Raw genomic sequence first — 23,395 nt, 5'->3', positions numbered from 1 at the left:
ATTGGATGCAGCATTAAATTCAAAATTCCAGTTGCTCTGTGTGGCCATCCCAAAATAGTTTCCCACCAGCAATGTTCTCTATCTTTCTTCCCTCTTTCCAGGACATGGTGTATCTTCTCTGCCTGACGATGGGTGGTAATGTGGGTTCCTTGTCTGGTGTGCTGTTGTCCATTTCAGCATGGACTCAGACCATTGCAACAGTTTCTTGCCAATGCCAGATTCACTCCAGCAGTGACAGGCAATGAAACTTGACACGGTGTGCAGTTGGACTGTAGCAATTGGTGAGTTGTGAGGGAGCTGAATTGTTAAAGCTGCAGCCCATCATTTTGCTAAAACTACAGATACAGCTATTAGAGCGATCAGATGTCTCTCAGGTGGTGTTTTCTGTAAACATAGAATCACACAGAGTTCTCATACAGATACATCCATTTCCAACATATGCAAGTACAGTTGCTGGGGTTTCAACACATATTGACATTTTCTTAAAGGTCAAGGCAAATGTCTTAGTTGTCAATAGTATTATTTTCACAAAGAAATCCTTGCTGTTCCTGTCCAGTCAGGCATCAACATCCACAGCTGGCCATGTGCTCCCATTTGGGGCTCACACTGGTATGTTCTAACAGGCAGAGGACAGTTCCATTGGGATTTAATCAGCACTATAACTGGATATAAGGCATAGAGTATTGTTAAAAGAAAAGCTGTGGCTTTACCCTCAATGGGATAATAAGTGTCACTAACAAGATGTCACCAAGATTGGAAACCCCTTGAAAGAGACTGTCATAATCCCAAATTACCTTTAGTTTATCAGTGGTAAAGATGCCGTTATCACCTTCCCTTTTAATTGCTATTACAGCAGATTGCAACCACATCTGTGGAAGACATGTGGTGCATGGTGTAGAATTGAACTAAAGCTACATTTATTATGATTTATGCTAATCAATTGGCATAAATAAAGTAGTAAGGGTCTTCAGCGTGCGGGTCAAGCTGTGTGTATGTGTATTTTGGGTTCTCCTTTGAGAACGATCAGCAGTCCAGGAGATAGTCTACAAAAGTCAACAACAGGGAATTTATTTAACAATAAATGTGCGGCAGACAGATAGAAAGGGATAGGAGACAGGAGAGTGAGAAGGAAAGAGTGGGGGTGCACGGGTGTGGGGAAGATCAGGAGTGGGGTGGGGAAGAGATCAAACAGAGGACAGCACACGACTCTTGGCTCCAGCAGTGTCCCATCCATCCTTGGTCACCCTGCGCTTCTCTGAACTGGAGTCACGGTGGTTCTTGTGGAGGTGGGGAAACAAGGTCATTCATCTGGGGTTATCTTTCTCTGGTCCATGTTGCAGGTGGCCAGGGAACCGTTTTCCTCTTTGCCATGTGAAGAGAGAATGGGTTTGCCTTCATTTACCTGCAATGCTGAGGCCCAAGGAGCATTTCTAAGCTCCTAAACCACCCTCCCTGGGGCAGGATGGGGATGCACCTCCATAATGCCGTTTAGCAGGTGGGTTGTGCTGTGCTCGTTCGTCCGCGCGGGCGCACGGTGGGGTTTTTCTCGGCTGCGGTGTGAAGCTGGGGCTTTAAAAGAGGCCTCTGGGGAGTGCGGTGACCCGGAGCAGGAAAGCAGGGGCATGGCACGGCTTTGAGGGCGTGGCATGGCAGTTTGTGTAGCAGTTTGCACTGCAGTTTGCGCAGGCAGGGTTGCAGGTTTCCAGGTGGCCCCTGTTGGAAAGGTTTGCTGTGTGTTGCTTTCGGTGTTTTTGTTGTTTGGTTGCAGGGTTTCTGTTAGTAATGGTCTTCACACAACCAAAAACGCTAGTTAGTGCAAATCTGTGTAACCAAAAGCAACTCTCCAGTAGGGATGTGTTTGTACAGACTCATTCTTGTGTGGACTGTTTGAGCTTAGCAGTGGTTTCAGGGACAGTGCAGAGGAAATCTGCCTGCGGTGTGAACAGGTGAATGATCTCCGCATCCTGGTGGCCAAGCTTAGAGAGGAAATTGAAAGACTAAGGAGTATCAGGGAAAGTGAAAGGGAAATAGATTGGTGGAGTTCAGCCCTTCCATCCTTACGGGAGGCCCACCAAGGGTCAGAGGACTCCCATGCCTCCCACTGTCAGGCAATAGAAGAATGCTTGGGAGATGAAGGGGACTGGAAATGGGTCCCTGCTTGGGGAAGTATTAATAAAAACTCCTCTCAGCCCCCATCCCTTAGTCAGGTGCCACTTCAGAACAGGCATGAGCTCCTGGATCTAGAGAGTCAGGAAGATTTAGAAGAAAATTATCTGCCCAGGGAGCATCCCAATTCATCTGTGAGACAGATCAGCACCTCTAAGACCAAAAAGGAAAGAAGGGTAATCGTGGTGGGTGACTCCCACCTGAGGGGAACAGAGGGCCCCATATGTCAACCAGTCCCACCCCACAGAGAAGTCTGCTGCCTCCATGGGGCCCGGGTACGGGATATCACTGACACACTGCCTGGGCTGATTCAGCCCTCTGATTATTGCCCACTGCTGATACCCCAGGCTGGCAGTGATGAGATTGAAAAGAGGAGTGTCAGGGCAATTAAAAGGGACTTTAGGGCATTGGGTCAGGTGGTTAATAGGACAGGAGCACAGACAGTCTTTTCCTCAGTCCCTTTGGAGTCTGAGAAAAACGGTGAAAGCAATAGGAGAGCTCACATTATCAACGAGTGGCTCAAGGGATGGTGTCATTGTCCAAATTTGGGATTCTTTAATCATGGGGCAACTTTTACAGCACCTGGCTGCTTGGACCAGATGGGCTCCATCTTTCTGTGAAGGGCAGAAAAAGTTTAGCTCATGAACTGTCAGAACATGTTGAGAGGGCTTTAAACTAGGTCTGAAGGGGAAGGGGATGCAGCTGGGTTGTCTGGAAGCAGGCTCGTGAGTGGTAAGCCTTAGTTAGGGATGAAATCAGCAGCCCAGCTGAGGTGCATGTACACCAATGCACACAGCATGGGTAACAAACCAGAAGAGCTGGAGGCCAAGGTGCAGCAGCAGAGCTATGATGTAATTGCCATCACAGAAACAGGGTGGGACGACTCACATGGCTGGAGCGCTGCACTGGATGGCTGCAAGCTCTTCAGGTGAGACAGGAAAGGGAGAAGAGGTGGAGGGGTGGCCCTTTACATTAGGGAGGCTTTTGACACCATAAGTATTGAAACTTATGAGATGAAGTCAAATGCCGATGGGTAAGACTTAGGGGGAAGGCCAACAAGGCTGACATCCTACTGGGAGTCTGGTATCAGCCACCCAGCCAGGAAGAAGTTGTGGACAGGTTATTTTTCAAGCAGCTAGAGAATATTTCTGGATCACCAGCCCTTGTTCTTGCAGGTGACTTCAATCGGCTGGACATCTGCTGGAAACCTAATACAGCAGAAAAGAGGCAGTCCAGGATATTTTTAGAGTGTATGGAGGACAACTTTTTGTTGCAGCTGGTGAGTGAGGACAACAGGAGAGGGACTATGTTGGATCTGTTGTTTGTAAATAGAGATGGGCTGGTGGGACATGTGGTGGTTGGAGGTCACTTGGGGCACAGTGATCATGAAATGATAGAGTTCTCAATATTTGGTGAAGTCACAAGGAACACTAATAAGACTTTTACATTGGACTTTGGAGGGCAGACTTTGGCCTACTTAGGAGACTTATTCAGAGAGTTCCTTGGGAAGCAGCCCTTAAAAACAAGGGGCTTCAGGATGGTGGGCATACTTCAAAACAGAGATCTCGAGGGCACAGGAACAGACTGTCCCTGTGTGCCGAAACACGAGTCGACGAGACAAACATCCAGCATGGATGGGCAACGAGGTTTTGAAGGAACTTAGGAAAAAAAGAGGATGTATCATCTTTGGAAGGTGGGTCAGGTCTCTCAGGAAGTATTTAAAGGACTTGCTAGGGCATGAAGGGAAGAGATTAGGGAGGCCAAAGCTCAGTTTGAACTTTAAATGGCAGCTTTTGTAAAGGATAATAAAAAAGGTTTTTACAAATATATCAATGGTGAAAGGCAGGGTAAGACCAACCATTGTTTGTTATTAGATGTGGAAGGGAATTTAATACCTGCAGATGAGGAGAAGGCAGAGGTGCTAAACACCATTTTTTGCCTCAGTTTTTAGTAAGAAGACAATTTGCCTTCAGGACAACTGTCCTCCTGGGCTGGCAGATGGTGTCAGGGAGCAGAGTGGGACACTGTTATCCAAGAGGAGGCCATCAGAGAACTGCTGAGCTGCTTGGATGTTCATAAATCCATGGAACCAGATGGGATCCACCCCAGGGTGATAGGGAACTGGCAGATGAGCTTGCCAAGCTGCTCTCCATCATTTACCAGCAGTCCTGGCTCACCGGTGAGGTCCCAGATGACTGGAAGCTGCCCTATGTGACGCCCATTCACAGCAAGGGTGGGAAGGATGATCCTGGTAATTCCAGGCCAGTCAGCCTGACCTCAGTACCCGGTAAAGTCATGGAACAGTTCACACTGAGTGCCATCACACAGCACTTCCAGGATGGCCAGGGTGTCAGACCCAGCCAGCAGGGGTTTAGGAGGGCTAGGTTGTGTTTGACCAGCCTGGTCTCCTTTCATGACCAGGTGACCCTCCTGGTGGATGCAGGACAGGCTGTGGATGTGTCTGTTTGGACTCCAGCAAGGCCTTTGGCACTGTCTCCCACAGCACACTCCTGGAAAAGCTGCAGCCCACGGCTGGGACAGGAGTACTCTGTGCTGGGTTCAGAACTGGCTGGATGGCCGGCCCAGAGAGTGGTGGTGAGCGGTGCTGCATCCAGCTGGGGACAGTCACCAGTGCTGTCCCTCAGGGCTCTGTGCTGAGCCAGCTCTGTTCAATATTTTTATTGACCACATGGATGAGGGGATTGAGCTTTTCATTAGTAAATCTGCAGATGACCCTAAGCTTGGAGCATGTGTCCATCTGTTGGAAGGCAGGAGGGCTCTGCAGGAACACCTGGAACAGCTGGATAGATGGAAGATTCCAGTAAGATGATGTTTAATCAGTCCTAGTGCCCAGTCCTGCATTTTGGCCACAATAACCCCCTGTACTGCTCTGGGCTGGGGATGGTGTGGCTGGACAGTGCCCAGGCAGAAAGGGACCTGGGGGTACTGGTTGAATGCAGGCTGGACATGAGCCAGCAGTGTGCCCAGGTGGCCAAGAAGGCCAATGGCTCTTGGCCTGGAGTAGGAATGGTGTGGCCAGCAGGAGCAGGGAGGTCATTCTTCCCCTGTACTTGGCACTGGTGTACTTGGCATTCTTCCCCCGTACTGGCAACGTTCCTCGAGTGCTGTGTCAAGTTCTGGGCCCTTCCATTTAGGAATGACATGGAGGAGCTGGAGCATGTCCAGAGAAGGGCAACAAGCTGGTGAGGGGTCTGGAACACAAGTCCTGTGAGGAATGCCTGAGCGTGCTGGGGGTGTTCAGCTAGGAGAAGACTCAGAGGTGACCTTATCACTCTCCACACTCCCTGAAAGGTGGTTGCAGTCAGGTGGGGGTCGGTCTCTTTCTCCTCACAGCAACTGACAGGACCAGAGGACAGTGTCTTAAGCTGCACCAAGGGAAATTAAGGTCGGATATTAGGAATTTTTTTTTTTATGGAAAGGGTGATAAAGTACTGGAATTGTCTGTCCAGGGAGGTGGTGGATTCACCATCATGGGATGTGTTTAAAAAAAGACTGGATGTGGCACTCAGTGCCATGGTTTAGCTGAGGTGGTGTAAGGGCATGGGTTGGACTTGATGACCTTAAAGGTCTCTTCCAACCCAGTAAATCTGTGATTGTGTGATTGTGTGACATCACAGACCATCATATAGTTGGCTGTGACATCACTGGTTTATTATGTGACATCACAGAGCAGGCTGTGACATCTCAGAGCAGGCTGTGACATCATAGAGGAGGTTGTGATGTCACAAGTCGGCTGTGATATTACAGGCTGGCACTGTGACATCACAGAATGGGCTGTGAGGCCACTGAGAAGACTCTGCCATCATAGAAAAGGGCTCTGTGACATCACAGAGCAGCTGTGTGATGTCACAGAGAAGGCTGAGACAATGGAGAGTGGGTTGTGACATCACAGAGCTGACTATGACATCACAGAGCAGGCTGTGACATCACAGCGAGGCTGCATAACATCACAAAGGTGGCTGTGACATCATAGAGATGGCTGTGACATCACAGGGTGTCTGTGACATCACAGGCTGGGCTGTGACATCACAGGGCAGATTTTGTGATATCACAGAGCAGACTGGGACATCAAAGAGCAGGCTGTGACCTCACAGGACACCTGTATGAAATCACAGGTGGCCTGTTGCATCGCAGAGTGGGCTGTGTGACATCACAGGTGTGTGACATCACAGGGGCTGTGTGAGGTCACTGGGGAGGTCACTCCGCCCCAGTCCCCCCTCCCAGTTCCCCCAGAGAAGTCCAACGCTGTTCGTGCACTGCGGGGTCCCCTGTCCGCCCGGGTCCCCCCGCCCCCGGCGCCGCAGCCTCCCCCAGAGGATGTTCCACGAGATCGACCCCAGAGCCTGACACGGGGATGGGAGCTGGGGCTGTGGGGTTGGGACAGGGGGACAGGGACCCCCTGGCAGCGTCCCCGTGTCCCCCAGGGCCAGAGCCTGGGCCAGGGCTCCTTCAACCTGTTACCAACGAGGGCTTGAGAGCGCTGAAAAAATCCCCAGCAAGGGATCAGCAAAAACCAGATTTAATATTAAGCGACAGCACGGCAAAGTTCCGTGCCAAGAGTCACTCTGCTCCTGGAGCCGTTGTGATGGTTGCTTGCCATGGAAACCTGCCCTGGCCCCTTGCTCAGGGCTGGTGTCACTGCCCAGAGCCAGAGGGGATCCCTTGCTGGGGGCTTGTGCCATGGCCACCTGCCCTGTGCCGCGCTGGCCGGTCAGGCGCCGCGGAACCAGCAGCAAACGCCAGGGCCAGGGCCAAAGGCCAGGTCAGCCAGACAGAAAGGGGCAGTGCTGGGCACTGTTTCCATGGCAGCCCTCACTGGGGGTGACACCTGGGTCACCTGTCCTGGCAGTTGCCATGGAAACCCGGCTCATTGGGAATACAAGGGTGGACAAAGGTTTTAGTAGGGCCTGGCACAACGGGACAAAGGGGGGTGGTTTTAAACTAAAGGAAGGGAGGTTCAGATAAGAACAGATAAGGAGGAAATGTTTGATGATGAGGGTGGTGATACACCAGGACAGGTTCCCAGGGAGGTGGTCAGTGCCCCATCCCTGGAAACATTCAAGTCCAGCTGGGACAGGGCTCTGAACAACCTGATCTGGTGAAAGATGTCCCTGCTCATGGCGGGGTTTGGATGAGATGAGCACTGCAGAGCTCTTCCCATCCAAACCATTCCAGGACTGCATGGGCAGAAGGGGCTGCTCAGTGCACTCCATCCACTGCCTTGACTCCTCATGGTCTCTGCTGGACCCCACATCCCACAGCCAAACCCAGCCCCTTCTCTGCCTTTCCTCCCCCTGCCCCAGGGGCTGGCACAGCCAGGGGGGCACAGGTGACCTTTGGGCTTTGCAGGGCTCAGGCACAAGGGCCATGGCAGAGTCAGGGCTGAGGTCACACTCTGTGGGCTGGGGCCGAGCCCAGCCAGAAATGAGCCCTGAGGCAGCAGCTCTGCAGTGCTGGCCACCAGGCCGGCTTGCCAAGGGAGGCTTCTGGCCATGCCCTGCAAGCAGCTGCTGCTGCCAAGGCGCCTTTGGTGCCTCAGGCTCTCCCTGGCACAGCTCCCAGCACGGCACTCTGCCCTTGCGCCCGAGGCCTTCCCTGTGCTGGGGCTGGCCTGGGGCTTTTCCTGCAGCGGGACCTGCCCTGCTCCTGGCGCAGGAAAGGCAGTTCCTGCTGGAGCAGGAGGCTCTGCCTGCAATGGGCTCAAACCACTCCTGCAAGGCCCTGTTTGCAAAGCCCCAGTGGGAAATGAAGGAGGGGGGTCACGCTGCTGTTGGGGTGAATAATGCTCAAACCAGCCTGACTCCTCCATCCCAAAGTTCCACATCCTCAGAGGGAGCTGAAGCTGTGGCAGGGCTGGAAAAATCCCCAGAGAAAGGAACAACCAAGTGACACCACTGAGAGCTCCTGCAGAGCTGCTGAGCTGGCCCAGCCTGGGAACATCTGACTGACAGGGCAGCACTTCAGACTAGAAAAGCCCCATCCAAATTTTAATGGCAGTGTCTCCTGACATTTCCCTTCTTGGAGGCTGTGGAGATTCCTCCCTGCAGTGGGGACACCCCTCAAGGTCACTGCTCCAGGCTGAGCCAGAGATTTGCCCATGGTGGTTGGTCGGGGGGAGTGACATCAATCTCTGCTTAAGAACTGGTGTTTGTTTAATACAATTGCTTCAAAATTGCTTCCTGTTTCAGCCTGAGTGTCCCTGCAAGAACAGGGCATCTTTCAGGCAGTTCCAGAAGCTCAGGGATCTCATTTCATGAGGAATCTGGGATGCAAATGGCCTTGTAAGAAGGACAAAAGCAGAAGCAATGGACTAGAAATAATTAGAACAAATTACCCTTCTGCCAGACAAAGTGCACCAAGTCATTCCCTGCATTTCTCCTTTTCAAATCCATTCCGTCACCTACTCTCAGAGGTCCAGCCTGTTCTGATGCTTATCATGAACTGACTGTGCTCTTGATTTATACCAGCACTGGAGATGTAGAATCACCCAAACTGAACACAGAAACAAACTCCCTCTGTCCCATTTTCATGTTCTAGATCACTTTCCAGGTGTCCATGGAGATGTGGGAATGATTATCACACAACTCTCCATTTCTGGCTGCGGGCTCTGGAGATTCCTTCTCTGCATTCAGTCAGGCTTGCATTCCCTAACAAGTCCTGGTTCCACCTCCTGTTTCCCAAGGCTGGAACAGTCACAATGAAAACCTCACCAATGGCACAACTCCCCAGCTCACCAGGAAAAGAATGGACAAGCTGTCAAGTTCTCCAAACCTTTGTCCTGCTCTGCTGCAAGTCCTGCTGCACACCCGCTGTGGAAAGCCAAGAGAAGCTGCAGGTGGTGGCACATCTTGTGACAAGAGCTCAACCTGGTTCTCCAGGAAAGGTTCTTGAGAAGAGCAGACAGGACTGTGGAGAAGATTCCTGGAAAACTGAAACAGCTTTCCAGAAGTGAAATGAAAATTGAAAGAAACAGTCCAAGATGTTTTCCTCTATTTATTTCTCTGCTCCCTTTTTCCATCTTGCACTACTTCTCCATCCCATTAATTCCAAATGCATCTCACCTCTAAGATCAGTGACTTAGCGAGTTCTAGACACTCTAAAGTACCATGAGCCACACAGTTTGCCTTCCAGTTTTTGCTGGAAAGCAACACTGGAGCCATAAGTGCAGGACCAGGACCAGGGAATCCTTCAGCCAGGAAATGTGCCCCGACAGGGTTTGATCCTCAGCGGGGACAATGCACAGCAGCGACCGAGGAGATACCTCTGCCCCCGTGCAGGAGTCCAGACTCTGGGTCTGGGCTGAACACGGCAAAGTTCCCGTGTTTGGACAGGCTCAGGGGCTGCCCCCGGGGAGCGGGGGGCTGGGCGTGGGGGTGAGCGGGCAACGGAAAAACGGACACGGGGACAAACGGCCCCGGAACTTCAGTTGCAGCAGCAGCAGCGGCGGCGGCAGCAGCAGCAGCAGCGGCAGCAGTGATTTTGTTGACTTCCGATTCTTACTCCTCTCCCTCTCCTTCTCCCGCTGTCCCGCTCTCCCTTTCCCGCTGTCCCGCACCGTCTCCAGCTCTCCCTTTCCCGCTGTCCCCTCCTCTCCCAGTCTCTCTCTCTCCCCATTCCCGGCCGGGCCATGCCCCCGGCCCGCCCCCGGCTCCGGGCGGGGCTGCCCCATCCCCGCCCCCGGCCGTCCCGCCGGGGTCTCGCCTCCGCCCGGCTCTGGCCGTGCTGGCGGTGGCGCTTCTGGGCGGGCATCGGTGCCTGGGGCTGGGGCGGCATCGCCTCGCTCTGGCTCCGCCTGGCCCGAGCCTGGCCCCGGCCCCGGCTCCTCCCGGGCCCCGCGGAGGACACACGCGGCGCGGCCGCTGCCGCCGCCTCCGCTGCGGCTTCCCCGGCCCGAGCTCCGCCGCTCGGCAGCGCGGCCGCCGCCCCCGAGCCGCCGCTGTCCCGTTGCCGGGAGCGAACGCCTGGGGAGGGCCGGCCCGGGGCGGTCGGGGGGCGCTCGGGGGCCGCTCCTGGCCCCGGGCCGAGCGCTGACAGCCGCGTCCCGCCCGCAGGGAAGGCGCAGCAGGGCCTGAAGGAGCGGTACCGGCTGGGTTCGCTGCTGGGCAGCGGCGGCTTCGGCAGCGTCTTCGCGGCCACGCGGCGCTCGGACGGCGCCCCGGTGAGCGGCGGGGCCGGCGGCGGGCGGAGGAGGAGGAGGAGGAGGAGGGAGAGGAGGGGGAGGAGGTGGGATAGAAGGAAAAGGAGAAGGGAGAGGGGGAGAGGGGGGAGGAGGAGGAGGAGGAGGATGGGGCTGGAGCTGGGGCTGGGGCTGAGGCTGGGCATGGCGGGCGGCGAGCTCAGCCCGCTGCTGCTCTTGGCTTGCAGGTGGCCATCAAAAGGGTGCCAAGGAACCGCGTCCGGCACTGGGGCGAGCTGGTGAGTGAGCGGGGCCAGCGGCAGAAGCCGGGCCGTGCCGGGCGGGGATGAGCCGAGGCCCAGCAGGGTGGGAGCCACCAGGACGCCTCGAGGGAGAGCGGGCGTGGGGCCAGCGCAGGGCGCAGAGCATCCCGTGCTGGGTGAGGGGTTCCTGACCCCCGGCATGGCATCAGCCCCACTGACGGCATCGTGCTCCTCCTGCAGCCCAACGGCACCAGCGCACCCCTGGAGATCGTGCTGCTGGAGAAGGTGTCCACTGGCTTCCCCGGTGTCATCCAGCTGCTGGAGTGGCTTGAGCTCCCCAAATACATCTTGATCGTGCTGGAACGCCCGAAGCGGTCTCAGGACCTGCATCATTTCATTCGGGCACGGGGGTTCCTGTCCGAGGAGGTGGCGCGGGATCTGTTCCGCCAGGTGCTGGAGGCCGTGCAGCACTGCACCAGCTGTGGGGTCCTGCACAGGGACATCAAACCACAGAACATCCTGGTGGACCTGGCCACCGGGCAGGCCAAATTGATTGACTTTGGCTGTGGCACCTACCTGCAAGACACAGCCTACACTCGCTTTGCAGGTGAGCCCATGCAGGGGTGTGCTCTCGGTCCTGGCATCTCATGGCCCAACATCTCACAGCCCAAGCTGGGTGTGGCAGCGGGGATTCTCCCTTTTGCTGCCCTTCATGGCACTGAGATTTCAGCTGAGTTGCATTTGAGCAGGGCTGGGTGGGGAGCCAGCTTCCAGCCCTGCTGGCAGCCTTTGCCCACCTCTCTGGGCAGGACTGAGGCTGGGGCTGGGGCAGCCAGCCCAACAAAAACACGGGTGGGTGGGGGTAGCAGAGAGGGGGGCCGTAACCTGTGTCCCAGCCGGTTTGGTGTGCAGGTGAGAAAGGGCTTGGACTGCTCCACTCACCTGGTTTGTTTTCGATTCATGATGTTTTTTGGGCAGTGCAGGCAGGGAGGATGAAGGCATGGTTTTCCCAAGAACTGGGTGGGTTTTTCCTCCTTATGGTCGGGCCTTGCCGGGACTTCTGCTTCCCTCTTCCAACCCCAGTGGCTTCTTTTCCAACCCCGAGTCTGTACACAAGTCCCAGGTGCTGGCGAGAGGGCGGCGGTCACCCCGTGTGCCACTGGGGCAGCCCCCACACGCCCAGGGATGCTGGGGCCAGGCTCTGGGAGCAGCAGCATCCCCCTGATGAACCCCATCTGTATTCCACAGGAACACCGTCGTACAGCCCCCCGGAATGGATCCACTTTGGATTTTACTACGGCAAGCCAGCTACCATCTGGTCCCTGGGCATCCTGCTGCACCAGATGGTCTGCGGGCAGCACCCTTTCAGGAGGAGCCAGAACATCAGCTGGGACCATCAGCTCTCGCTGCCACAACGGCTCTCTCAAGGTGGATCCTCATCTCTGGCCACGGGGGCAATGGCAGTGCTGGGAGACAGCAGCAGGTCGTGAGCATCCCGCTCTGGCAGCTGCTGAGGAGGTGGCACATGTCCTGCTCTCCTGCTCTCCTCCAAAACAGGGAATTGATGGGGAAGTTTAGGCCCAGCTCTGAGCACATCCAGCATGGCCTGGGCACGGGAATAGTGGGGCAAAGCCAACAGGAGCCTTCTCCAGCTGACCGGCGGGTTCTGGTTTCTCTGCCCAGAGTGCCAAGATGTGATCAGGCGGTGTTTATCCATGCTGCACTCGGACAGGCCCTCGTTAGAAGAGCTGTTCTGTGATCCCTGGCTGCAGGATATTGATCGGCCCTAGAAGAAGGGAGAGAGCCACAGGCACACTTTGATGCAAGGCCCTGGTAAGTTGCAGCTCCACACATGCCTTGGCAATCAGAAGCAAAGGAACCCAGACATTTTGTCCTGCCTGAGTCACTGCCCAGGGGTCATCAGATGGGGACATGCAGCCCTTGTGCTGGAGCTGAGCTGCTCTGCCCAGCACTGGTGGCCGCCATCTGAGCTGGTTTTGCTTGTCCTGGTTCCCTGACAGCTCTGGGCCCTGGGCAGAACCCTGACAGCCTGGGCTCACCCCCAGGGAAGGAGAAGGAGCCCCTGGAGAAGCTGTACCAGGTGGGGCTGCTGCTGCTGGGGACAGCGAGGATGACATCAAGGATGACAACCTCTTCCTCCACCTGGCCACCGGCAGCTGAGGATGATGGACTTTGATTCTGGCACCTTCTCCAAAGCCAGGCTCCACAGGAAATTTGCAGGTGAGTCCACACGCAGGGGGATGCTCCCAGATTTGGGCATTGCACAGCCTGGCCAGGAACCAAAGGTTCCCCCTTTGCTGGGGCAGATGCAGCTGATCCTTCAGTCGGCTGCCAGGCTGCTTTTGGCAGGGCTGGAGGGATGGGCTGGGGTGGTGATGAAATGGGAGTGGGCTCCTGGCCCTGCCAACAGCCCCAGCACCCACCGTGCCCCGGGCTGGGGCTGGGGCAGCCAGCCCAACACAAATAAACCCCCATGGTGGGAGCAGAGGTGGGACTCCAGAACCTGTGCAGGGGCTGCTTTGCTCTGCAGGCAAGGAAGGGCTTGGGCTGCTCCACTGCCCCTGTTTGCTTTGGGATCACCGTTATTTTGGGGGGCAGTGCAGGGGGGAAGGGAGAAAGTCTGGGCTTCCCTCACCTGTGGGTGGGTTTTTCCCTGGCATGCAGGGGTTGGGCCTTCCTCAAGTCCCTGACAGTAATATGATTTATGACCTTTTTTCTTGTTCCCCTTTTTGTCTGTAATCTATTTTCAATAATTTGTTGTGTGTTTTTCTAGAGGAAGCGTTCTAGATGTGGTCCAGTCTGGTTGGGGAAGTGCTTGGGAGCAGCTGTGGTGTGGATGGGCCGTGCCCTTGGAGAAGGCTGAGGACATGGTTTGGGACCAGCTTTTCTTCCAGCGGGGGATGGCGTCAGGTGGGTCCCATCTGTTTGGAATGGTGGGATCAGAGCTTTGGGGAGATGGCAGCGAGCACGGGAGCATCCTGCTCTGGGCAGCTGCTGAGGGCTGGATGTGCCGTGGCCGGCTGCAGGCTGGGCACATGTCCTGCCCTCCTGCTCTGCTCCCAAAGGCAGCAGGGATGGGCAGCTCTGGGCACAGCTCTGGGCACGGCCAGCATGGCCTGGGCACCGCGGGCGGCTGGGACAAGGGGACAGGAGCCTTCAGCTGACGGGCGCTTTCTGGTTTCTCTCCTTGCAGCCGGGCTCTGCGGGTGCTGAGGCTGCTCTGGGCTCTGCCAGGGCTCTGCTGGAGCTCAGCACCGGGCCGCAATCAGCCAAAGAAGAAATGGGGTGACCTGCAGCACAGACCTGCTGGAGCATTTCAGCAACACAGCTCAAGTGTGCAGAGTGTACACCTCCCAGGGAAAACATGACACCACCCCAAAATAAACTTGTTCAATAGCTTCTGAAATGAAATCAATCTGGGATGACCCCAAATGACATTTTGCAGCTTGCTCAAGGTGTAGCTCAGCCCTTCTTTGAACTGTTCTCTCCCCCACCTGCCTTTTACTTCCCAACAGCTCCCTCTTTTCCCCCAGTGAGTTCCCAGCCCATGGCAGTCTCCATCACACTGTTGCCTTCCTTGGTGCCCCTCACCACGAGGAAGGCTGAGCCCCAGGCTTAGGGACTCATCCTGTCACTGGCTGAGGAGCAGCAATGTCTCAGAGGTCCAGTGGGATTTTAGTGTCATTCAGAGCTGCTCTCCAGCCCTCAGCTCTCCTCACTGCTCAGTTCCCACTCCCTTTTCCTCGTCCTTGCAGCAGGATGAGCTCTGTGAATCCCCTTGAGCCTCCCCACTCTTCCCAGCCCACGCACCCACCTCAGTTAGGCTGAAGCTGCAGCTTCTCTGTCTCCTCTGGCACACCAGTCCAGTCCCCTGTGCGGGGAGCCCCAGCCCCAGAGCACAGCACTCAGCAGTGCAGTCCGGGCTGGAGCAGTTGCCCTGCAGCCCTGGCTTGGCTGTTTATGGCAAGGGAATGCTCCCTGTTTGCAGCTGTCCCTGCAGGATGGCCCCAGGGCCGAGCCCAGCCAGGCTCCCACTGCAGCCCCTGAAACTTGGGGTAGACAGTGGTTCCAGAGCTGAAGTTCACGGGGAGCACCCAGAGCTGTGGCTTGCAGTCAGTGTTGGCAAATGTTGTGTTCTCATCTCCTGCAGCCTGTGGGGAAAGCCACCTGTGCTGCCAAACCTGTGTGTGCCAGGCCTGTGTGTGCCAGGGGCTCTTGGATGTCTCTGTACCCATGGACAGAAGGCTCTGTGTGTGCCAGGGGCTCTTGGATGTCTCTGTACCCATGGACAGAAGGCTCTGTGTGTGCCAGGGGCTCTTGGATGTCTCTGTACCCATGGACAGAAGGCTCTGTGTGTGCCAGGGGCTCTTGGATGTCTCTGTACCCATGGACAGAAGGCTCTGAGTGTGCCAGGGGCTCTTGGATGTCTCTGTACCCATGGACAGAAGGCCCTGTGTGTGCCAGGGGCTCTTGGATGTCTCTGTACCCATGGACAGAAGGCTCTGTGTGTGCCAGGTGCTCTTGGATGCCTCTGTACCCATGGACAGAAGGCTCTGTCTGTGCCAGGGTTTCCATAATGTCTCTATACCCATGGGTAATGGAATAGCATGGGCCCTGAAAGTGTCAGTCCTGTTGCTTGCACGCTCCTTCCTTTGTATACAAGACGCATCCATGCACACCCCCATGTACAGATACATTAAAACGTCAGGGAGGGACAGAGATTTCCCACAGAGCTCTAACTCGGGCATAACTCACCTTTTAGCCAGTGGCCAGGGGATTTTTTTCCCAGCTTTGTGTGAGAAGGTGTCCAGGAGCTGAAGGAGCAGCATTTAGAAGCAGTTTCAGGATTTCTAGGCAGGAAGTGGAGCTGACAACCATCCACGTAACTCACCGTATTCATCAGGATGTGCTGCTGGTTCTTTGGGAATATGGCCCAATGGAGACATGAGCCTTGGAAAAATCCCAGCTCTCTGTGGGTTTGTGCAAAGGGGGAGCAGCAGAAGCACTTTGTGTCTGCTCTGGGGACACAAGGCCCAAGGAGCTGCAGTGGCAGAGGGTGACCTGGGCTGGTGGCAGGTGAAGTCCTGGTTCATGACATCCCAGAGTGGCACAGGACAAAGCTCCAAGCCCTCCCAACCCCACTGATGAAGTCTTTGTGATGCTGCGCATCCTATAGGAAAAGCTGCTGTCACACAATACACTGGGATTTGTAAGTTTCATTTTCAATACTTTAGGTCCAAGTTTCAAACTGCAATATTTTTGTACTCAAGACACAGTCGTGCACAATTCATCTCTCATCCTCCTATTGCTTCAACTCCAATTAAAAAAAAAAATCTTAATATTGGAAACAAAACCCAAAGTCTTTAAAATGGATGCTGATGTCAGTCCGTAAGATGGATCCAGGCATGAGAACATGCACAAAGTATATGAGTTCTCCCTTTAAAAAGATCAGTTACCTCTTAATCCAAAGTTTAAGAAGATTTCACTACACATTTGTTTCTTTTTTTTCTCTTTAATATTTTTCTCGGGTTTTTTTTCTTTTTTCTTTTTCTTTTTAAGAAGATAACACATTCTGAAAAAGAAATGTTCAGCAAAATGAGATATATTTCTGATAAATAATGAAAATATTTACTCCTCTGTTTACTTTTCTCTGGATACCCCGATGTAAAAAATCTAGCAGATATGAGCAGAGGTGTAAAGTGTTTGCTTTGGACTAAGCTGGAGTTCAGCACTGCTGACATCCTGCTCCAGCCAAGAGTTGCAGAATTCTTTTGCACACCTTGAGCCATGTGTTTGCAGGCACAGCACCTGCAGAGCTGACACACCAGTGCACGTGAATAACTCTGTTACTCCCTCACAGAATTTGGGCTCTGCCCCAGAACGAGGTGCTCCAGCCCTTGGCTCCTGGTTCCCGTGGGGAGCAGCTCCCTTCCCTCTGGCTGAGCTGCTCAGGCAGAGCCCGGCAGCTCCTGGCCCTGCAGGGCTGAGGCTTTTCCCCGTGGCTGGGCACAGACGGATGGAGCAGCACTGCTGGACACGGGCACACAGAGGGACCAGCAGCAGCTGCCTTTGGCCACCTGAGGCTCCAAGGCCCAAACTCTGAGCAGACAGGGCTGGAAGAGACTCGCAGGCTCCCTGCTGGCTCTGCTGCCCCACTTGTGCCCACCTGGGAGCCCCCAGGGCCAGCAGGGACTTGAGATGGCAGCCCTGGGCTCCTGGAGGTTGTGCAAGGAACGGAGCTGGGGACTCCCTGTCCATGGGCAGCTTCCAGATGGAAAAGGCTGCTGTGCCCAGGCAGCTCCAAGGGCAGAGAAAGGAGGGTCTCGACCACGGGATCCGTGCCAGTCCCACAGTCCTGGGCAGCAGCCACCGAGCCCTGGGGGAGCAGAGGGCACAGCAAGAGGGACAAAAGCAGGCAAGGTCAGAGACTGGAGAGAGCCAGACCCGGCAGCAGGAACAGCTGCTCCATTGCACTCTTGGAGAAAGCTCCTGGCTGGTTCAAAGTGCTGAAAGGCGCGAAGGGCAGGGAGGAGGCCACAGCAAACACTGCTCCTGTTTCCACAGCCTCCCCTCTCCGTGTCCCAGAAGGAATTGGATGGACTGTGTTCTTCTCTCCGAGTCGTCCTGTTCAGCACGAGCAGCTGAGCACCAGGAGCTGAAGGAGCTGAAGCCTCAGGCCACAAGAGCTGGGCCTGAGGAGACTTTGTGAGCAAATGAATGCTGCTAACATGGACCTGGCTGAATGCAGCAGATGGAATCATGGAATTGTTATGTGTATTTTAGATAATTCGTGCTTGTGAGAAATAGATGTATGAAAAATGTTATATTGATAAGAAATATTCTGTAAGTTTTTTTAAGCACCCCACCAAGGACGGGAAGGTTGCTTCACAGTATTTCAAACCCGCAGCTGGCAGCAGGGAGAAAAGGACCTAATTTGCAAACGAATGGACGTGGCCAGCTCGGAGATGGGTGCTTTTCAGCACTGGTGGGTTCCTTTGTCTCCCTGGTGCTACACTGCAGCTCCTGGCATGTAGATGTTAGCAAAAAGGATTCTCTTTGCGGAAAGATCTAATACTCAGATCCTTTGGCATTCATCATTTTTCAAGTATCTTATGTTACATTTTACATATTTGTCGTGGTTTGACATGGAAATGAATTTTTTCAGGAAGTTGGGTCAAACCAATCAGTGGTCAGGTTTGGATATTGGCACACTATTTTGAATTCTTCTGATGAAAAGCACCTACTTGGCTGCAGGCTCTTTACTGCCAAGCTCTCAGCAGGGTGGCTGGCTGGAGGTTTGCTTTGTCCCTCATCAGCTTCAAGGAGAAACCATCTCACCACCACAGTGACTGCTCAATGTCCCAGTGCAGAATTTTTAAAACACGGGGCTTCTGTTCCCCTCCTATTCTCCAGCATTAGCCAAGGTATTTCAGAATGTTTGTACTGATTTGCTGAATCCCTCTGGACATTTAGAAAGTAAAACATTACTGAACTGCTTTGCTGGCTGCTTTTGTTTTATTGGGAGCTGCACATTTGAGCTGGTAAAACGGTTTGCTGTTGCTATTCCAAACTTTGTTCACTAACCTACCATGCTATTCTATATGCTAATCTTTTTGTTTCTCTCTTCATTCTCTTTCCCTCACGCATCTCGTCTTTTTCTCATTTTATGAGCCAATTCCCTTTCTCTAATTCCCTTTTTCTGCGTCAAATCCCATATATAACAAAGTGTCCGAGATTTTACTCTGCAAGTTGTTGTATGTAATAAACTTCTGTATATCTTATCCAGCTGAACACAATGGCACCACTTACACGCCCTAAGTGACATGTACATGTTTGGAACGCCCAAGGAGAAACACGCTATAAGTAGTTGAGAGTGAGATAACCAGACCATCAGGGAGATACATCTGAATACCGAACTCCAGGAGCACGATCGATTGGACGGGTTCTGTTCAACTTGCCACAGTGAAGGAACTCCACATGAATAGGTGCAGCCCAGAAAAGAAGAAAGAGACTTTGCCTCAGGCAAGAAAAACCATCTATAAATCACTTGGACAGAACAGTCGGGGTGAACATAGGGGACCCTATGCTGTAGTGGTCAAACCTGTGTCTCACCCAGCGCCGATCCCGGGCTTGGCACTGACCTTTTTTTGATAGTGGCTTTTCGTTGTTTTTCTCTAAATTTATATTTGGACAATTTAATAAATTTTCTTTAATTAATAAATTGGAGCATTCATTTATAACAATCTTGAATCCATCTATAACATACTAAAAATCCTAAAGCTTAAATTTCTTACCCATGTGACATACTAAACTCCTCTCTACAATCTCTACAATCTATTTCACACTTTTGTGGTTTCTAGTTTACCTTGAGGCTTTGGAAGTTTTCTCCATGAATGAGGGTCAAAGTCAGTGCTCCCCTGGGGGTCAGGACACCCCAGAGCAGACAGAGAAATCCTCCCGGTGTCCTGGGTTCCCACAACATCCCTTCCTCCTTTATTCATTATACACAATTCACAAAGTTCTATTGTGACATTTGGGTCTTGGCCAGTCCTTTTCTGTAGGGTATTCAGTGTCACAGTGAGCAGCCAAAGGTGACATATTAGCATTGTCAGCCTTATTTCACATTATCAATTTTTAATTCTATCTGAAAAAAAAATGTATAATCATGTTCTATTTTTATATAACTGTTATTAATGATGATAATAATAGTATTATATTTCACTTGCACAAATGAACCTGAGCTCAAGTTTTAACCTTCCTCTGTCCCTCCATGTGGGAGCATTCCAAAAGCAATTCTTCCTTCTGTTGGTGCTGTTTCCAATGTGCCATTTACAAACTTCACCCACATATTCCCAAACCCACAATTCTTTGCCTTCTTCCACATGCAATTTTTGGATGCATTTGAAGACATCCAGGGGTTCAGCCTCTTTTAACAGAGTGCCCCACTGCTGACACCAGTGCTCTGACCTCAGCCCACTCCAGAGCCAGGGAACTCCAGGGAAGGGCTTCCCATCTGGGAATTTCTGATGGGACTGATTCCTCACATTTACATTTAAAAAGTGACATTTTGTTGCGATCTGGCCAGACAGTGCCAGTTTTGTTTCACCAGTGGGCAGGGTCAGCACCAAAGACACAGACACCAACTGAAGGACTCAGTGTCATTGACTGTAGCTCAAAGCAGCAAAGAATCACAAAAGGAGCAGCTCGGCAATGCACCCAGCCATCAGCACCAAAGATTGCAGCAGTGATTAAGAAAGATCCAGCAGCAGTTACCCTCAGGCTTTACCATGCCCCAGATCCACACAGCAGCTGGGAAAGCTGTCACAGCCAAGGGCTGCAGAGCCACTCCTGGACACTGGGAATTCCTGCAGGTGCCTCCAGCCACAGGTGAGGCTCCAGCCTCGCTGGGAGAGGGCCCAGCTCTGACAGTGCTGAATGAACAAACTGACAGCGCTGCTGGTGCGGGAACATCTGGTTTCATCCTCCTCCTGGGTTCCTCCCAAAGCCTGGCCAGGGCCCAAGAGGAACCAAGGGAGGTGACTTTGACCATTCAGCCCCAGACAAGGCCAGATGTCAGATTTCATGGCCTTGTCTGGCTTCTAAACACAGAAAGGTCAATCCATGTTTCACTAATGAGTGGATACATCTATCACAGCGCTAATGACCATGCATATTTCATTAGTGAGCAGATACAAAGATAACCTTTGGTTGGAAGGTTCATCCAGAGGCCACCTTTGGCTCAGGGCCTCACTCAGGGCTGTTGTCCAGGCCTTGGCACTTCAGGGACGTGGTTTAGTGCTGGGCTCGACTCTGCTGGGTGACCGGCTGGACTGGATGAGCTCAGAGGGCTTTTCCAACAGAAAAGATTATGTGATTCCATGACTCCATCTGCTGCATTCAGCCAGGTCCATGTTAGCAGCATTCATTTGCTCACAAAGTCTCCTCAGGCCCAGCTCTTGAGGCCTGAGGCTTCAGCTCCTTCAGCTCCTGGTGCTCAGCTGCTCGTGCTGAACCGGACGACTCGGGGAGAAGAACACAGTCCATCCAATTCCTTCTGGGACACGGAGAGGGGAGGCTGTGGAAACAGGAGCAGTGTTTGCTGTGGCCTCCTCTCAGCCCTGCACACCTTTCAGCGCTTTGAACCAGCCAAGAGCTTTCTCCAAGAGTGCAATGGAGCAGCTGTTCCTGCTGCCGGGTCTGGCTCTCTCCAGTCTCTGACCTTGCCTGCTTTTGTCCCTCTTGCTGTGCCCTCTGCTCCCCCAGGGCTCGGTGGCTGCTGCCCAGGACTGTGGGACTGGCACAGATCCAGGGGTCGAGACCCTCCTTTCTCTGCCCTTGGAGCTGCCTGGGCACAGCAGCCTTTTCCATCTGGAAGCTGCCCATGGACAGGGAGTCCCCAGCTCTGTTCCTTGCACAAGCTCCAGGAGACCAGAGCTGCCATCTCAAGTCCCTGCTGGCCCTGGGGGCTCCCAGGTGCCTCAGGCTGCTGTGACACCGCTGCACAGGGGAGGGAAGAGTGGCAGGGGCTGTGCTGAAATTCAGCTCCACGTGCTGCTGCTGCTGGGGGTCATTTGTCCAGCCCTGCCCCAGAGACAGGGATCAGATCCAGGCCCTGCTGCTGCTCCCTCGGGATCAGCCCCAGTTTGGGTGTTGCTGTCTGGGCCAGCAGAAGCGGTGGCTGCAGCAGCGGGTGCTGACGGTGCCCCAAGCCCCGGGGCTGGAGGGGTCCCTGGGCTGGGGCTGGGAGGGAGCTGCTCCAGCCCGGAGTGCACTGCTGAGTGCTGTGCTCTGGGGCTGGGGCTCCCCGCACAGGGGACTGGACTGGTGTGCCAGAGGAGACAGAGAAGCTGCAGCTTCAGCCTAACTGAGGTGGGTGTGTGGGCTGGGAAGAGTGGGGAGGCTCAAGGGGATTCACAGAGCTCATCCTGCTGCAAGGACAAGAAAAATGGGAGTGGGAACTGAGCAGTGAGGAGAGCTGAGGGCTGGAGAGCAGCTCTGAATGACACTAAAATCCCACTGGACCTCTGAGACATTGCTGCTCCTCAGCCCGTGACAGGATGAGTCCCTAAGCCTGGGGCTCAGCCTTCCTCGTGGTGAGGGGCACCAAGGAAGGCAACAGTGTGATGGAGACTTCCATGGGCTGGGAACTCACTGGGGGAAAAGAGGGAGCAGGTGGGAAGTAAAAGGCAGGTGGAGGAGAGAACTGTTCAGAGAAAGACTGAGCTACAGCTTGAGCAAGCTGCAAAATGTCATTTGGGGTCATCCCAGATTGATTTCATTTCAGAAGCTATTGAACAAGTTTATTTTGGGGTGGTGTCATGTTTTCCCTGGGAGGTGTACACTCTGCACACTTGAGCTGTGTTGCTGAAATGCTCCAGCAGGTCTGTGCTGCAGGTCACCCCATTTCTTCTTTGGCTGATTGCGGCCCGGTGCTGAGCTCCAGCAGAGCCCTGGCAGAGCCCAGAGCAGCCTCAGCACCCGCAGAGCCCGGCTGCAAGGAGAGAAACCAGAAAGCGCCCGTCAGCTGAAGGCTCCTGTCCCCTTGTCCCAGCCGCCCGCGGTGCCCAGGCCATGCTGGCCGTGCCCAGAGCTGTGCCCAGAGCTGCCCATCCCTGCTGCCTGTGGGAGCAGAGCAGGAGGGCAGGACATGTGCCCAGCCTGCAGCCAGCCACGGCACATCCAGCCCTCGGCAGCTGCCCAGAGCAGGATGCTCCCGTGCTCGCTGCCATCTCCCCAAAGCTCTGATCCCACCATGCCAAGCAGATGGGACCCACCTGACGCCATCCCCCGCTGGAAGAAAAGCTGGTCCCAAACCATGTCCTCATCCTTCTCCAAGGGCACGGCCCATCCACACCACAGCTGCTCCCAAGCACTTCCCGATCCAGACTGGACCCCACCTGGAACACTTCCTCTAGAAAAACACACAACAAAATTTTGAAAATAGATTACAGACAAAAAGGGGAACAAGAAAAAAGGTCAAAAATCATATTACTGTCAGGGACTTGAGGAAGGCCCAACCCCTGCATGCTAGGGAAAAACCCACCCACAGGTGAGGGAAGCCCAGGCTTTCTCCCTTCCCCCCTGCACTGCCCCCCAAAATAACGGTGATCCCAAAGCAAACAGGGGCAGTGGAGCAGCCCAAGCCCTTCCTTGTCTGTAAAGCAAAGCAGCCCCTGCACAGGTTCTGGAGTCCCACCTCTGCTCCCACCATGGGGGTTTGTTTGTGTCGGGCTGGCTGCCCCAGCCCCAGCCCGGGGCACGGTGGGTGCTGGGGGCTGTTGGCAGGGCCAGGAACCCACTCCCATTTCATCACCACCCCAGCCCATCCCTCCAGCCCTGCCAAAAGCAGCCTGGCAGCCGACTGAAGGATCAGCTGCATCCACCCCAGCAAAGGGGGAACCTTTGGTTCCTGGCCAGGCTGTGCAATGCCCAAATCTGGGAGCATCCCCCTGCGTGTGGACTCACCTGCAAATTTCCTGTGGAGCCTGGCTTTGGAGAAGGTGCCAGAATCGAAGTCCATCATCCTCAGCTGCCGGTGACCAGGTGGAGGAAGAGGTTGTCATCCTTGATGTCATCCTCGCTGTCCCCAGCAGCAGCAGCCCCACCTGGTACAGCTTCTCCAGGGGCTCCTTCTCCTTCCCTGGGGGTGAGCCCAGGCTGTCAGGGTTCTGCCCAGGGCCCAGAGCTGTCAGGGAACCAAGACAAGCAAAATCAGCTCAGATGGCGGCCACCAGTGCTGGGCAGAGCAGCTCAGCTCCAGCACAAGGGCTGCGTGTCCCCATCTGATGACCCCTGGGCAGTGACTCAG

General features: G+C 54.2%; 1 long non-coding RNA gene across 1 annotated transcript in view; it reads right to left on the bottom strand.

Annotated features, from left to right (window-relative positions):
- Positions 1–8,660: 8,660 nt before the first annotated feature.
- The window catches only part of LOC137463831 (uncharacterized), a 95,843-nt gene continuing 81,108 nt past the window's right edge, over positions 8,661–23,395 (bottom strand). Inside the window, exon 2 of the long non-coding RNA XR_010993982.1 lies at positions 8,661–8,696. This is a non-coding gene — a long non-coding RNA (uncharacterized lncRNA). The remainder of the gene's footprint in view (positions 8,697–23,395) is intronic.

The sequence above is a fragment of the Anomalospiza imberbis genome, chromosome 30 (genome assembly GCF_031753505.1).
Source record: "Anomalospiza imberbis isolate Cuckoo-Finch-1a 21T00152 chromosome 30, ASM3175350v1, whole genome shotgun sequence".
NCBI lineage: Eukaryota > Metazoa > Chordata > Aves > Passeriformes > Viduidae > Anomalospiza > Anomalospiza imberbis.
This window is presented reverse-complemented; position numbering and strand designations above follow the sequence as displayed.